The 16,998-nt window shown below is 43.5% G+C and overlaps 1 protein-coding gene across 4 annotated transcripts in view; it reads right to left on the bottom strand.

The window, feature by feature from the left end:
• The window catches only part of DENND4A (DENN domain containing 4A), a 112,522-nt gene that overhangs the window by 70,332 nt on the left and 25,192 nt on the right, over positions 1-16,998 (bottom strand). For 2 of the 4 annotated variants that reach the window (XM_039490669.1, XM_039490673.1), the window contains exons 4-5: positions 5,826-5,905; positions 5,480-5,583 (exon numbers count right to left, since the gene is read on the bottom strand). The gene's annotated coding sequence lies outside the window, so the exon portion shown is untranslated. Of the gene's footprint in view, positions 1-5,479; positions 5,584-5,825; positions 5,906-14,048; positions 14,171-16,998 lie in introns of those variants that run through there. The other 2 variants (XM_039490672.1, XM_039490671.1) reach the window with 2 other exon arrangements.

The raw sequence follows: 16,998 nt of genomic DNA, 5'->3' as shown, positions 1-16,998 counted from the left end.
CACATTTTTGGGAGGCCACCACCTGGGTCCTAGTGCCTGCAAACTCAGAAAGTCTCCGCTGCAAAGTTCTGGGTCCAGAGGGGTGGCGCAGGCAGAGCCCCATTTTATCCCCTCTGCCTCTAGCCCAACAGTACCTGCTTTGGCTTCTTCTGCTCATGTCAGCTGGAGTCTCTGTCTGGTTCCTCTCCACAGTTTTCCATGCCAAGGCTCATCTCCCCGCCCCTCACCTACACCTAGTATAGCGTAAATTTATTTCCCCCTTTCAGAACAAGTAGCATAGAAGACTCATTGAGACTTCTGTAATTTATCTGCAACTTTTGGAAAATTAAGGCTGTGGGGGTGCCCCCTAAATTGGGTGGGATACTTCCCTGCACAAATGAGACCTTCGAGACTTTAGCTGCTACCAATGAACCCAGTGGCCAAATTGAAAACTGTGGATCTTTGTAAATGTTAGGGATATTTTTCATTCATATTTTGTTTTTACGAAGTTGGGAAGGATAATGACCCCGCACCATACAACCATTTTTGGGGTGAGCAGAAAGGAATGCTGAAAATGTACTTCAGGAGACTGAATAAAACTAGATTTTGAACTGAAATGTAATGGTTGCTAGAGAGCCAGATTTCTGAGTTCCGCAAATTAAACATTTACATTATTTTATGGCCTTCTATCACCTTCAATAGCAATTTGTAGTGCTCATTTATAGTGGAAGTATTGAAATGTTGCTTTATCATATCAAACAACATACACACTATGATTGTTAAAACTACAAAAAAGAAACCATACACATACACAGAATACGCATGTACAGATGGTAATGTGTTGTGGATATCCCCTTCTAACATCTAAGCATCACATTTATTTCACTTAAGATCCTTCTGTAGAGCCATTTCAGCACTATGCTATATTCAAAAAACTATCAGCTCCAAGGAGATGTGCTGGCAATGAGAGGTTTCATATAAATATGTGATTAAAATTAATTGTGTTCCTACTCACTGAACACTAGGTTCATTATAAATTACGTCTTAACACATTTGTGAAGCTAAACATCTTTCTATTTTATTGATACTCTGCCCAAAATCTAAGAATCCCCTAACCAAACTAGTAGCATACATTTAATCCCAGACAGATAGATTTAAAAAGGCAGAGGCTAACAGCTACCCATTTATAATAAAGATTTATATAGAAAATGTGTTCCATGTCAAGGCTTATTTAACTCTCCCCCCACACATACTGTATGGCTAGTATAGCCTGAATTTATTTCCCCAGCTCAGCACAAGTCTCGATTCTTATATGCTACTTCTGTCATTTAATTTCAACTTCTGGAAAATTAAAAAAAAATAAGTTTAAGTGATGCTACAGCTCCCCTTAAGATCTTTATTTTTCTTGATACAAAGCCTTGCAGCTACTAAATATATGATAAAACAAAAAAATAGGTCAAAAGTTAATTCAGTGGTTGATTATTCACACAGATTCTTATATTTATAGATTGGTTAGAAGGATTCAAATGCAGTTTTTGATGTGATGAGATTACATGAATTGTACACTTCAGTCCTCAAAAAGGGGAGAGAAAAGGGTAATACTCAGGTAATCCAGAGTAAATAGCCATTATGCAAATATCATGGTACACACACAGATTAATCTGAACAACTGTAACAATATAGCTAACAGAGTAATGAACATTTCTGGAGCAACTTCCATGCCAAATGACTCCAAAGTACTTCATAACTATATACATATGATCACAGGCGGCAGGTTATATACATTTGTGGTGCTCGAGCACCAGGAATATTCAGGGCTGGGTGCCCTGCTCCAGCAATATTTGGAGCTCGGTCTCTCCCCCGGCCCTGCCTGGATCGGGCCCCAGCCCCTGCGGGCCTCCCCCGCCGCGTTCCTGCCTGGAGCAGGTCCCAGCCCCCGCCTGCCACCCCTCCCCCTGCATGTCCCCCCCCCCGCCGCGCCTCTGCCTGACAAAAAGCAGCGCGCGCCTCTCCCCTGCCTGCTCGTGCTGCCAGTAGAGTGGCTCCCGGCAGAACTGCTGTCTGCTGCCCCAGGGTCCTAGTGCCTACGCTCCACTAATGGCAAGACAGGCTGCCCTTACCCTGCCCTAGCCCTGAGCCTCTCCAACGCCCCAAACCCCTCTGCCCCAGCCAGAGCCCTCATCCCCCTGCACCCCGATCCTCAGCCCCAGCCCTGAGCCCCCCCACAGCACGAACCCCTCCTCCTCAGCCCCACAGCCCTCACCCCTGCATTCCCTCCTATCCCCAAACTCCCTCCCAGAGCGTGCACCCCCTCCCCCGTCCCACACACCCCTTCCCACTCCCAAACTCCCTCCCAGAGCCTGCACCCCTCACCCCCTCCTATGCCCCCACCCCAGCCTGCACCCAAACTCCGTCCCAAAGCCTGCACCCTCACCCTCCTGCACACCCACCCCTGCCCCAGCCTGGAGCCTGCACCCAGCACCCAAACTCCATCCCAAAGCCTGCACCCTGCACCCCTCCTGCACCCTAATCCCCAGCCCAGGATCTGCACCCCAGACCTCCCCCCCCAGCCCCCTCCCAGAGCCTTAGGCAGGTGGGGGCGGAGTTTGGGGGGGCGGAGTTGGGGGGCGGGTTCTGGGCACCACCAAAATTTCTACAAACTTGCCACCCATGCATATAATACCATTCTGCAAGTAGCTCCCACGGAGAGGAGAAAAAAAAGGTACAGCACACCACACTGCACAACACTTGTGGATATGAGCACGCTGAGACAAAATTCTTATGAAGAAAGCCATATGGTCTTAATGTAACCTGTTACAGAGCTCTCTGGAGGTAACTATGGGTTCCCACTCCATTCATGTAGCCTCTAAAGCTTGAAATCAGGCCTTAATTTTAAAGATTTGGGATATTTTCCTTTTTTTTTTTAAATTTAAAAGAAAGAAGAGAGCCCTATCAGAGGTTCTACACATATGCCTAAGAGTGTACCAATATAGCTTCTTTTTAAGGTAAGGAAACACTAACAGTGACAGGTGAGAACAAAAGGTGATATTCCCTAGCGCTAAATACCCTGCTTTGTGTTTAATCTAAAATAGATTAAAAAGTAAAGACATTAATTTTATTTTATAGTTGAAAAGCAAACACTATTTCTCAAAGAAAAACCAGCAATATTATTACGGACCTGGTGGCAATTATGCAAAAGGAAGAGTCTCGAAAAGATTAACACATTTTAAGACTCATTAAATTTATGTATCTTATTTTAGTGCTGAATACAGAAACCAGTCTACCATGTGTATGGTGTGAAACATTCTGAGGTTATAAACAGATGATTAGAGGTGTAGGACAGCATAACACACATACTTTTTCAGCTTTAATGACCAGAAACTTAACTAACCTGGAAAAAGTAATTTTAAAAAAATCATGTATTTTCAGAAGCTAGCAGTAAAGAACGGGAAATAACAAAACACTACTGCAATACCTATCATACAGAAAAAGCTGACCCTTTTAAGACAAGTGAAATATCACTGGGATTACAATGTACTGCACACATACTAGTTTCACCATTACACTTCCAATAAAGCAAGATGTGGTTTTCTGTTGTTTTTTAGAACTCTTTGCGGCTTCCATTCAAACAAAATGAAAAGAAAAATCACCCACTAATTTCACTGTTTTGTTTGTATCTAGACAGCATGCTGCCCTCAAACCAGTTTATATACATTCTCAAGTAAGAAATTAAGAAAAATGTTCACCAAGTAATCGAACTTCAGTAACAGACATATTTAATAATTCAAGTGATTCCACTGATCTTGCAAGATCATCTTTTAATCTTCCTGTCCTGGTTCTCCTTCTTGCCTGCATTTTCCTTTGAGAATATTCAACAGCTTGTTATTAACTTAATTTTCCTGTTAGGGTCCAAGTGGTATTTGTCTCTGCTAAATATGTCTGAAGTAGAAGAGATTTTTTTTGTTTGCCTAGCTGTAGAGTGATGCTCTACCAAAGAACAGGGAATAAAAATCTCCATTAGCAAGTAGGAGAGTGAAATTAACAAGAACTGGTCAGTTTCACAGTGGCCATTCAGAACTATTTGTGGGAAGTAACACTCATGAATCATGTCACTATGCACTGCAGCTTGGTCAAACTATGAGGAACTCCAAAGGACCCCAACTCTCCTGCCACAAAAAGACAGACACTGAGTGAAAGGTAGAGTACTAGAGGCCCCATACTGGTAATCCCTTAGCAGCAGCCATAAAGTTCTGGGAGTGGATTGGTCATTACACAAAGAAAAACCTATTTCCGCATGCTATTTTTTTCCCCTCTCTCCCCTACTGTTACTCACGCCTTCTTGTCAACTGTTGGAAATGGGCCATCCTGATTATCACTACAAAAGGTTTTCTCTCCTGCTGATAATTCATTACTCTTATTATAGTTAGTATGGCAACACCCATTTTTTCATTTCCTCTGTGTATATATATCTTCCTACTGTATTTTCCACTGCATGCATCCAATGAAGTGGGTTTTAGCCCACAAAAGCTTATGCTCAAATAAATGTGTTAGTCTCTAAGGTGCCACAAGTACTCCTCATTCTTTTTGGAAAAAACGAGTATCAGAGACTCTCCTCAAAGAAGAAGTGGAGCTTCAAACTTATTAGCCAGTGTTATCCAGGGACCAATGTTATCCAGGAACCAGAATAGCAATGTGAAAGAAACAGCATCAACCTCTCCCATCTGGCTACCTATTCTGTTTTCTAGCAATGCTCTCACACACTGTGCTGTATTCACTGCTGTTGTTATCCATGCTTGGTGGATTCAAGCTCACTTGAGCAGGCTAGCCCATGCACAACTTCTGTTGTGTACACATAACCGCAATTTGATTTCACTTCTTTCACTATCTCCTGATATCCCAAATACTTTTTCATCCTATTCAGGAATTTTCTATCTTCCCCTCTGAAGTGTTTCTTTGCATTTATTTTAAAATTAAAGTGTGTTCTGGGCTTGGGTTAATATTCTTTTGAGGTTTACTTTACAATGTCATTTCTCTTTTAAGATCTTGATACTCCAGCAGATTCATCTCATCCCTCCATCCTGTTAGCACTACATATTCTCTATCCCCTAGCTCTGTCCCTAGTTTAGTACTTTTCCTACTATAATTAGATGCTTCCTGCCCATTTGCCATTATTATTATAACAGATGGGATTAGTTGTTCTTCAGATGTGGAACAGTCTATTTCTAATCTAGAGAGACAAGGTGGGTGAGGTAATATCTTTTATTGGACCAACTTCAGTTGGTGAGAGAGACAAGGTTCCAAGCCCCACAGAGCTCTTCTTCTGGTCTGCATATTTCTATTCTAGACTATTTATCTCACTATCCTCTCAATGATCTCCTCTGATATATTTAAAGATTGAGTTGACTAGACACATTCACTGAATAAGAGTTAACTTTTATTTTACAATGAAACATGCATGAAAGGCCACCTCCTACAGCAACCCTCCGTTATATGTAAATACCTTAAGGCAGTAATTCTACAGCATTGCTATTCTGAAGACCACTTCATAAGAGACATATTCAGAGGCTTTCATCCTCCACTGCTTAGTTCTCAGAATGTTTCTTTCTGTGGACAAACAGAAATGCTCCATGGATCCAAGATTGAGAATATCACTCTAAAGTATCCCTAAGCTTTTGGGACATTTCTAGTGATAGACCTGCCTGAGCCAGGAAACTGATTTTATTTGGAGGGGGTCACTTGCAGAGTTAATGACAGATTTCACTGTACTTAAAAAAAGAATGCATACACATGAATAAGTTTTTGAAATGTAAACTACTTGGCCCTAATCCATTTAGACTTCTACTTACTAGTAATTTTCCATGTTGTCTATCATCTGACCTCAGCCCAGTTTTTGTCATTACCATTTCTCCAAATTAAGTGTTCATTCCTAAGAAAAGAGTTCAGTGCTTTAGAAAAAAAAATAATCAGACCCCTCAAACCATGTAATTACATTTTTTAATATATTCCCTCAATTAGCAATTCATTTCCAATTGACTTCATCTCAAAGATGTGCATAACCATGTCCTTGCTAGGAACAGCCTCTTCCAAATAAGTAGCTGTAGTTTAAATGTAATGCCTGTCAGTGCTAGGTAAACAAATTATGATTTTAAATATATTCTCCAAATACTCACTACAGAAATTACTTCCAATTACTTTGCAACATCTTACTACTACAGAAGGCAACTATTTCATTTTCCTATTTCTACACTGGATGAAATAAGCAACAATTTTACTCAGTCATTAGAATAAATAATACAGAGGGCCAACCTCTTCCTATGAATGAAGACCACTGGCTATATTTACTCTAGATTTCCCCTGCTCATCTTACTATTGCTATCAAGGGTACAGTTCCTTCAGCGGTAACAGCAGAAGATCCAGCTGGTCATCAGCATTTTAGCCACTGTGTACTTGACCAGAATTGGTCTAGACAACACTGTGGTTAAAAAGATGGCACTGACCAGCATCTTATCTATACTAGCATTTCTATCATTGCTGCCACTGGTGGAGCTGCACAGGTGGAAGCATTGAGGAAACCCAAGTCTAACACAGACAAGGCTAGTGAGAGCAGAAAACTGTAGGAAGAAACTCTTGTGCATTTCAACTCAATCCTTCCATTAAGTAAGGTTTGCCCTGCCTAAGGAATGAGTAAAGAGTTCTGCCATCCAGACATGAAGTTTTCAGGACACTTGCAAAGAACAGTGACTACACAAAGCTTCTAGACCACTACTTCACCTGTGGCAAACAAGGCTCAGTGCACTGCCCCCAACACCCCCAAAGGAATTTTCATGACTAACACTAACACACAACTAGTGTAAGGTAATGCCCACTCCATCTTGGTTGGTAGGGCACTGACCCCAGGGTAATCTACAAAAGCCTCCTTTGCAGGACTGAGGGAAGGAGAAGCATGCAAAGCAGTCACAATATTCTGCACTGAGGTGCACTTGATCCAGGTCACCTCTGCATCCAGTAGCAGAGGGCCAATAAGAGCTCAATTATGTGCATCAAGTCCCCCATTCTGAGGCATGTGAGGTACTGAACAGTTAAAATGCAATTTAAACAGCTGGGTATTTAAAAGATAAACAAACGTGGCATAATTATAAAACGGTGGATGGAATACTGCATGGGGCCAATGGTAATCAAGATGCATTTTAAGTGACAGGTCCTATTTTTCAGAATGAATGTATGCACACTAAATGTAACTACAGGCAGTTTTGGTAACTGCATATGCAAATGGCCAACTATATGTTTAACTGCTCATTTGTGCTGTTTCCACAACTGCATGTGCAATCACAATAAGCATACATGTTACGCCCAGATTCTCAGACCCCATTATGCCCCACATGTCTATTAAAAATGGGAAGGGTGGTGATGTAAGTGTCCAGTAAGATGAGAGAAACCACACTTTAGGGAATAATTAACCAAAAGCTTTATCATCTGCAGACCTTAGGTGCAATGGCAGCAGCCTTTAGAAATGTGTGGTGCCAGAGTGCAAACAGCCTCCTGGAGCTTTGATATGTTGGATGGTTCAAACCCTTCGACCTTCCCATTGAAGGCTCTGAAAACAGCAGGAGACCGCAGTGTAGAGAAGCCAGGGTAATATGATCACAACAACCAAAACCAGAAAGACGTGCTGCTGTGTCCTATACATAAGAACAGCCATACTGGGTCAGACCAAAAAAGTCCATTTAGCCCAGTATCCTGTCTTCAGACAGTGGCCAATGCCAGGTGCTTCAGAGGGAGTAACAGTACAGGTAATCATCAAGTGATCCATCCCGTCACCCATTCCCAGTTTCTGGCAAAACAGAGACTAGGGACACCAGCCCTGCCCATCCTGGCTAACAGCCATTGATGGACCTATCCTCCATGAATTTATCTAGTTCTTTTTTGAACTCTGTTATAGTCTTGGCCTTCACAACATCCTCTGGCAAGGAGTTCCACAGGTTAACTGTGTTGTGTGAAGAAATACTTCCTTTTGTTTGTTTAAAACCTGCTGCATATTAATTTCATTTGGTGACCCCTAGTTCTTGTGTTATGAGAAGGAGTAAATAACACTTCCTTATTTACTTTCTCCACACCCGTCATGATTTTACAGACCTATCATACCCACCCTTAGTCATCTCTTTTCCAAGCTGAAAAGTCCCAGTCTTAATCAATCTCTCCTCATACAAAAGCTGTTCCATACTCGTAATCATTTTTGTTGCCCTTTACTTAAGCTTTTCCAATTCCAAAATATATCTTTTTTGAGATGGGGCAACCACATCTGAACACAGTATTCAAGATGTGGGCATATCATAAATTTATATAGAGGCAATATGATATTTTCTCTTATTATCTATCTCTTTCTTAATGATGCTCAACATTCTGTTACCTTTTTTGACAGCCACAGCACATTGATTGGATGTTTTCAGAGAACTATCCACAATGATGCCACAATCTCTTTCTTTAGGGGTCATGAAAAATTTAGAACCCATCATTTTATATGTATAGTTGGGATTAGGTTTCCAATGTGCATTACTTTGCACTTAATTTCATCTGCCATTTTGTTGCCCAGTCACCCAGTTTTGCAAGATCCTTCTGTAACTCTTCGCAATCTGCTTTGGACTTAGAACTATCTTGAGTAGTTTTGTATCATCTACAAATTTTGCCACCTCACTGTTTACCCCTTTTTCCAGATCATTTATGAATATGTTGAATAGTACTGGTCCCAGTACAGACCCCTGGGGGACACCATTATTTACCTTTCTCCATTCTGAGAACAGATCATTTATTCCCATCTTTTAACCAGTTACTGATCCATGAGAGGACCTTCCCTCTTATCCCATGACAGCTAGTTGCAAACAGCAAAATATGCCTGCTGAAGCCCAACTACATACAACTCTTCGCAGTCTGTTTTGGACTTAATTATCTTGAGTAGGTGGCTTTCACCTTATCAGGTAGGCTAATAACGAATTCACATTGCCACCCTTCTCCACCCCAATGCCTTATTTTCACCCCTATGCACCAGATAGGTACATAAGGAATTCAGGGACAAGCTAACACCCTTTCAATATGCACTGTCTACATTTGCTTTTTTCTTAAAATTTCCTACACTTGGACTACACTGCTGCAGCTCCACAAGTGGTAACAATAGGGAGAAGAACCAAAACAGACAGAGCTCAGATGGTCACTGTTTGTTTTTAAAACCACTATACTGTATAGGTCTCCTCTGAGCAGGTGGCCAGCCTAGACTACGCTCCCTCCTCCCCAGTGCTGAACTGGAGGTGGAACAACTGCGGGAAGTTTTAAGAAACACATTAATATACAAAGAGCCAGTGAGTAGATTGGCAAGCCTACATGTCAAGTTTTGTGAAGCTCTGTAGGACACTTCTGCACCTCAGCAGAGTACATAACAGACCAGGCTGTGGGAATGTGTGAAAGGTGGCCTGCATGCTTGTATGTCACAGAAGGCGAGTTCAGATCCAAGCTCTACTTAATCCAAACCAAAGTTCAAAGTTAAAGCTGGTTAACATTTTTCAAATGAAAATTTGTTTTAAAAAATAAATAAATACAGAAGGGAAGAAAAGCTCTGTATTTTTTGGTTTTCCTTTTAGTCCCTTTTTCATGGGCAAAAATGGATAAAAGAGAAAAAGAAGGTGCAAGCAAGGAAGAGGGTAAAATCCCCCATGCCCCAAGTTTTCAAAACTAAGAGCTCTCAATTTTTCCAATGTTCTAATCCTGTAGAACACACTTTTTGCAAAAAAAAAAAAAAAAGACTGAAAATGTCTGCGATTTTCTACACAGCTCTATCGAGAGGCGAATGTGAGGCTTAATACACAAAGTCTGTTTTGGCCCATCTCTTATTTTCAGTTTAGTAGCTCAGTTACGTACAAAAAGTTGCACGTTTTTTATCTTCTGTATTTTTAAATGTACATTGCCCAGAACTTAAATTCACCCAACAACTTCTAGCCAGAAGCAGAAGTAAACATGTACAGCAAGGAAAAAATACGCAATGTCCACGGCCAAAGCTGTAGTCAGAAACTCACCCTCCAAACACCTAATGAATGTGAACACACTACCTAAAATTTAACTAAGTACCCTTTCACCATTCTCCATGTTTGGCAAAGAATAGTGATCTTCTGAGTGTGTTCTTTAAAAGTGATAATGGTAGGAAATTGATGGAAAGAGTCACAAGGAAATAGTCTCTCTGTAGAGGCTTCCTTCCCTGCCTGAGTAAGAGTTCAGCATGCAGTCTGACTACAGGATTGCACACTAATTTAGCAGAACACTTGGTTTCTACATATAGGTTTGGTTAGCATGACTGTAGTAGGGATCAAATTACTTTTGCACTTGCAGCATTTGAAAAGAGTTGGGGTTTTTTCACTAAATTTATGAAATTATACAGCCAAAGCTACCTACTTTTGTAAATTGACAGCTCAGAATCTGGCCCAGTCACACAACTGTATTTTCAGAATAATCCCACTGAAGGGAATGAACTCATTCTGAAGTTACAGAAGCGTGACCAAGATCAGAATCTGACCCAACAGTCATCTTCTGCTTACTTGTATAAGCTTGTTTCAGCAAAAGGGGGTTTCCCTCTGAGTTTTTTTTTATTTGCATACAAATTAATCTAATTTCATGCCTTACACTTACTGCTGGGTTATTTTTAGCAGCGCTGTGAAGGGGGCAGTGTAGACACACTATCACTGGGGGAGAGCTCTCCCTGGCAAACAAAAAAAACCCGCTGTTTAAACTGGCACTTTTTGGAAAGGGGGGGAGGGGTTTCACACCCCTGAACGACTAAAGTTTTAATGCTGAAAGTGGAAGTGTAGATATGACCAGAAGAGAGCATGTTTATTAGATCTGTATGAGCAATGGCATGCTTCCCCTCTAAGACTTTGTTCACAAGGCAGTAGAAGTTATGCTACTTAAATTCCCTCCTATGTCAAACAGGAAGATATTAGGAAACTGCTATTTTGCTACTGGGAGCTAAGCCATTGTTTCTGAACACATATTACATCATATTTTTCTTTTTTATTAGACCTGATTTAAGTTGTGCAACTTGTTTTAACCTCCAACTTTTCAAAAGCATGCTGCCACTGTGCTTATATGTTCACAGCAGAGTGAATACATGGGCATATAACAAAACAGAAGATTTTCTGTATTAGTTTCACTAGTTAGCAGAAGTCCTTTCAGAATCTTTCTACTTTCTGAAACATACCAATTTAACTTTCTCCATGATTACACTGGCTTCTGTAGCTACTGTTTTATGAAGTACTACAACCTGTTCTGACTTGCAAAAGTAGTTCCAATTCTCAACAAATATATGTAAAGAGAATGGAAGAGGAGAGATTTTCTACATTTTAAGTATAATATTTGTCATAACTTCAGATTTCAATTTTAGAAACCTATTAATCCAATTACAATTATTCAAATTAACCAGATGACAACATTCAGACTAGAAAATGTGCATACAGATTAATCAGTCAGACAAACTATTCATCTCACCCTGTAGCACACATTCATTTTACGGTAAATAAATTGTTTAATGTATTTAATTGTGGCAGCTCGTGTCAAAATGATGGTGGCCACAGATCCCAGTGGAAAAGTGATGTGGGGTGGCAGCATTTAGAACTTTCCCTGGTGTACCTTTAATATATCCACCACAGTAACAAGAAGAATGAACTGAGGCCCCATCCCCTCCAAAAAAAGAAAGAATGGTTGACAAGACTTGTGTGTTTGCTGCCTAGCAATTATTTTAGAACAGAAAAATTGTCCCCCATGCTATCACTAGATCAGCTACACTAGCGGGAGCCCTAGTGCAGAAAAGGCTCTGTCAAGTGTGACAAAGATAAAAGTGTCAAAAGCTAAGTCTGCTCAGATATAGAATTTATATCTATTACCTCCACACAGACAGAAATTGCCCCAGAGATGTTTATATAATCACAAACTGAAGAGCAAGTAGCCTGCAAGAATGTTAAAGTATGGCTGACACTACAAAAATAACCCAAGAACTCCAGCATATGAATCTTCTTAATACAGAAGTATTTGTCAATAGATAATTGTTACTTTTGAATGAATACTGAACAAGAAAACCACAAAGAGTTCTGGTCCTACAGTAAGCCGGAAAACCTTGTTCACACTAGTTTCCAGTAAGTGGATACTGTCTTGACCTGATCAGACTCTTATATAAAATTTGCTCCAAAGGGAGTGGAAGCTCCTCAGCACCTTTGCAGGAGACTCCTCCCATCAGTGGGCCCTTAAATTTCAGACTACATTATTTAAAAATCAATATTGATTAAAAGATGTGCATAGTAAAAATCTAATAATCAGAAAGCATGCAAAGGCTGTAGGTCAGATTATCCTTTTTTGGCCTTTGTATCTCTTTGCAGACTATGTGATTCATTGCAAGAACTGAAAACAAAAGGTTTAAGGCTCTATTTCCTATAAATAAATAGGAAGTCAATGCCAGGAATCATGAACAGCCCAATGAAACCTGAATGTGTTTAGAGGGATTAAGCTGTCAAAGAAACAGTTCAGTTTTCACATTCATTGTACAATAAGACTATACTCAAGATCCTTACTAGTTGATTCATTTTCAGCAGCATGATTCTGAACATGTATAGGTTAAAAGATTCTTGCAAGGCTGGGCTTGTACATCCAACACAAACCAAAGTTCACCCACGTACTCCTTGACCCCTTTCTTGGCTAGACTGATTCAAATAGTTTCCCTAAATCAGAGTACCTAATAGCAATGATTAAATACAGAAATATTTAATCTTTCTGAAAGTGAAAGATTATGTATAGTACATTTTATTTTTTGACAAAAAACACTGGCTGAGCAACAGTTCAAGGAGGAATTGTGAAATGAAGTAAAAAGCTGTCCAAAACATTACTCTTCTAGTCAGTTTAATTCAAACATTAGCCATCAGATCTAACTGCCAAGTCTACATCTCTTATTTTCATTGTAAACAGACATGTATGGGGTGCTGAGACCTAATGCATTCTTTAAATAGAATTTGAGATTAGCAGTGGCTCAAAGCCATCAAAATAATTAACAATCCACTAAACATTAGCATGTGGCCCACTGAGTCTGTAGTAAATTCTGACATTATGACGGCACAAAAATCTCAGAGCTCTAGAGACTACTTCTTTTACCATAATGTTGGCAGTGTTACACTAATCCAGCAAAACTGCTGTAACCTGTATGCAGCCAAGGGAAAATCACAGGGGGAGGGGGAATCATAGATCTGTGTTTGTAAACCCCATTAGTTATCTAGTAAAGTGAATGGGAATGTACAGATTCAGTGAACAGAAGTCTCAACCCCTTTCTCCCTCTGCAGCTGCCCAAGCCAGCTCTCATGGTCCTGCTTGCGTGTGTAACATGGCAGGTCAGCAGGCTCTCAAACTCAACGTGCACCCGCGATCTCTGGCAGCAGGGGATCGATCGCTGCCCCTGCACACGGCGAGGCCCTCACGTCTACACAGCTGCGTTACACCAGGGCCATTCTTAGGGAAGTCACACGTCTGTCCCCATCAGACAGCGCTGCCGTGCAGCCAGACACCCCCCTGCTCCCCGGGGCGGAGCAGCCCGAGCCGCCCACCCCGCGTTCGCACGATCTTGCCCGGCGCGGCCCGAAGGACAGGACTCGCGAAGGAAATGAATTGCTGGTGCACCAAATCCCCGGCAGCTAACGGACAGGCACCGCTTCCCTTCGGTCGGGCGCGGGATACCCCCCCTCCCCGCCCCGCCCCGCCCCATGCACGCTCGGGAACCCCCGGATCGCAGGGGCGGCGGGATCTAGGGTATCGCCCCCCCCGTCGACAGGGAGGGGGGCAGGATACATTCGCGTAGCGCCGCCTGCTCTAGGGCTGCACCCGAGTCATGTCGCCCCCCCCGTCATCACCATGCCGGCTCCCTCAGGGGTACCTGCCCGCCTCACCGACACGGCCCCCGCTGCCCCGGCCCTGGGCTAGCGCCCCACGGTGGCGGAGACACCCCAACCCCCCCGGCGGTGACAGCTCCGCACGTTACCCCCGCCGGCGCTGCTCACCTCAGGCCGGGGCCGCGCTCCCCATGGGGGCGGCTGGTGGATCCTCCTCCTCCTCCCGCCCTGCGCGATGGAGAAAGCGAGCGAGCGCGTCGCGAGCCAGTCCCGGCGCCCTTATCTCATCCTAACGGGAGCCCGAGCCGCCGCCGCCGCCGCCGCCTCCTCCCCCGCCCGTGTGGGTGTCTCAGGCGGGATCCCCCCTCCCCTCAGCACCGCCTCCCGCCGCCGCCATCTTGCCTGGCTGGAGGGGGGCGGCCTCCTTGGCCCGCCGGATGTCGCTGTAGGGGCTGCCCTCGGCTCCCTTCCCCCGCACGGGGCGAGAGCCGGGGTCGGGTGGGGGCAAGCAGCGCCCCCCCCAACCGCTTCCCTTCCCAATCCCCCGCACGGGCCGAGAGCCGGGGTCGCGGGGGGGCAAGCAGCGCCCCCCACCGCTTCCCTTCCCAATGCCCCGCACGGGCACCGCTTCCCTTCCCCAGTCCCCGCACGGAGAGAGGGGGGGGGGGCGGGGGCAGCGCGCCCCAACCGCTTCCTTCCCAATCCCCGCATGGCGAGAGCGGGGGGTGGGGGGGGGGCAAGCCGTCGGGTGGGGGCAAGCAGCGCCCCCCACCGCTTCCCTTCCCAATCCCCCGCACGGGCGAGAGACGGGGTAAGCAGCGCCCCCCCCCCCAACCGCTCCCCTCTCCTCCCTACCGCCAGGGCAAGCTGTGCCACCTGCCGCTTCCCGCAGCCCGGGGCACCCCCATCCACATACAGACACATCTCCTAGCTCAGGGATACTCAGACCTCAGGGGTTCAGTAACCAAATTAAGGCTCAACAACAGTACCCGAAAGAAGCACAGTCCTGTGACCTCATACTAAATGTCATGGCTAGAGGGGTGAGGACATTGTCTAAGTTATATTCAGATTTAAACACCATGGCAGGGGAACAATTTAGTTTTTATATACATGTATATTAGTCTTACAATAATATTTGGCCAGTCAACTGTATCAACTACAATTGGTTAGTAACATAATAAAACATCCTGAGTGGCTAATAATTAAATCACAGGGTGTTTTAACATCATATGCTGCAAAGAACTACAGGAGACCTTAAAGCAGGGGTTCTCAACCTGCAGGTCAGGACCCCTCAGGGGGTCATGAGGGGGGTTGCGAGCTGTCAGCCTCCACCCCACACCCTGCTTTGCTTCCAGCATTTATAATGGTGTTAAATATATTAAAAAGCATTTTTAATTTATGGGGTGGGGTTGCACTCAGAGGCTTGCTATGTGAAAGTGGTCACCAGTACAAAAGTTTGAGACTCACTGCCTTAAAGAGCCACTTGCAGCTCAGCCTCAGTCTGAGTATGACTGGCCTACCTGATTGAGTAAGAGCCCCTGTCCTGTTACCAGGCCTCTCCAGAGAAGTTTGGGGTCCACTCTCCCCCCCTCCTCCATTTTATATTATTGACAGGATTACAGACTTTGGGATGGGTGTCCCCTGAGCTCAGGCCCAGGTGCACTTGTCTCTCCCCTTAATTCCCCCTCCCAATCAGACCTGCCTGTTACAAACTGTTTGATACCAGCTCACACCCAGATGGGCAGTATAGCTTCACCCAGCTTCTAGAGACACAATCCCCATCCTCTGTGGAAATAAAATGCTTTGTACAAGAACAGTCCATACTTTCCCTCTCCTTGTAGTTACACAAGGCTGGTCTGTGCTGTTCCCTAGTCTCATCAGTTGTAGAGTCTAGTCTACAGCTACCTACTACTTCTCTATATACTGCCCTGCTCCTTGAAGAGACTATGCCCACTTAGTCTACGATCTGTAGAAATACTGGCTAGTTTTTACACATTTCTGGGTTTAAGAGTACATAGGGCAGGGAACAGGAGAAGGTGATAAGAATCAATCTTAAATTCACCCTTGACTTACTTCACCTTTAAAAGCATCCAACCGTTCCTAGCCATTACCCTATCTGCATCATTAGATTAGTAGAACCTTTCTACAGCTGAACATCAGCAATAAAAGCAGAGGCTTCTGGTACCTACAGACCAGATATTAATGGCTTAGGGACCAGTAACCTCCCCTCTGACCCAGCTCACTTACAAGAGAAAAAGTCAGGACAATTATACCCTGAAATTTTGCCCCAGCAAGATATTTTGTGTATAGTTACAACTAGAATTCTACAGTGCTGTACAGTCAAATGGGTTTGAGGAAGCTTTAACATAGTAGTCATGAGAGCTATAGTAAAACAAGATGCTTTTCCCATTGCCCTCCCTCTATTTATAGTTCTTGAAGATCACAGGCAGAGAAAGTTTCTTGATAGACGCATACCTCACCCAACTTCAACACAACTTTCCCAATTCCTGACCGTGGTCTCAGGGACCCCAACAGAACTAGTAGTAGTTCTTCTGGTTAGTCCCCAATGAAATTGCAAATTCTTTCGCAACACAATTGCAGCAAGGCCTGGGGAAGGGGGGAAAACAAAAAGTTTCTACCCTGGGGGAACAGGTTTTCAGGATCAAGTGATTCAGATAGATAGCAACACGGCTGACTATACTACTGAAGTTTTACATATGTTCTTTCCAACTCAAAACCAATCCTAATTCTTATTCTAAGTCTCTGAACAACACAAATATTGTATAGGACTCCTCATTGTCCAAGCAGTTTCCTTCACCAAGCCCCTTCCAAGTCAGCAAACTTGCAACTATACTTTAAGAAAAATACATGATAAAATTTAAAATATGACTCATTGATCATTTCCCTGATTCCTATTTCTAAGCCCATGTGTAGACAGCTGCTTCTTTCTTGTAAGAGATCTAATAAGCTCATCTCTAGCCCTAGAAGTGTTTATTGTGGCTTCTGAACTCACCTACTATATGGTGAAACCAATCAGCACCTAATCAGGTGTCAGCTATCTTCAATACAGGTGAACATGCAGCCAGAGAACCTTTTGCAGTCTTAACAGCCCACATCA

This window comes from Mauremys reevesii, linkage group 10, assembly GCF_016161935.1.
Source record: "Mauremys reevesii isolate NIE-2019 linkage group 10, ASM1616193v1, whole genome shotgun sequence".
Classification (NCBI taxonomy): Eukaryota; Metazoa; Chordata; order Testudines; family Geoemydidae; genus Mauremys; species Mauremys reevesii.
Note: the sequence above shows the minus strand (reverse complement) of the source record. Positions and strands in the feature narration are given on the sequence as shown.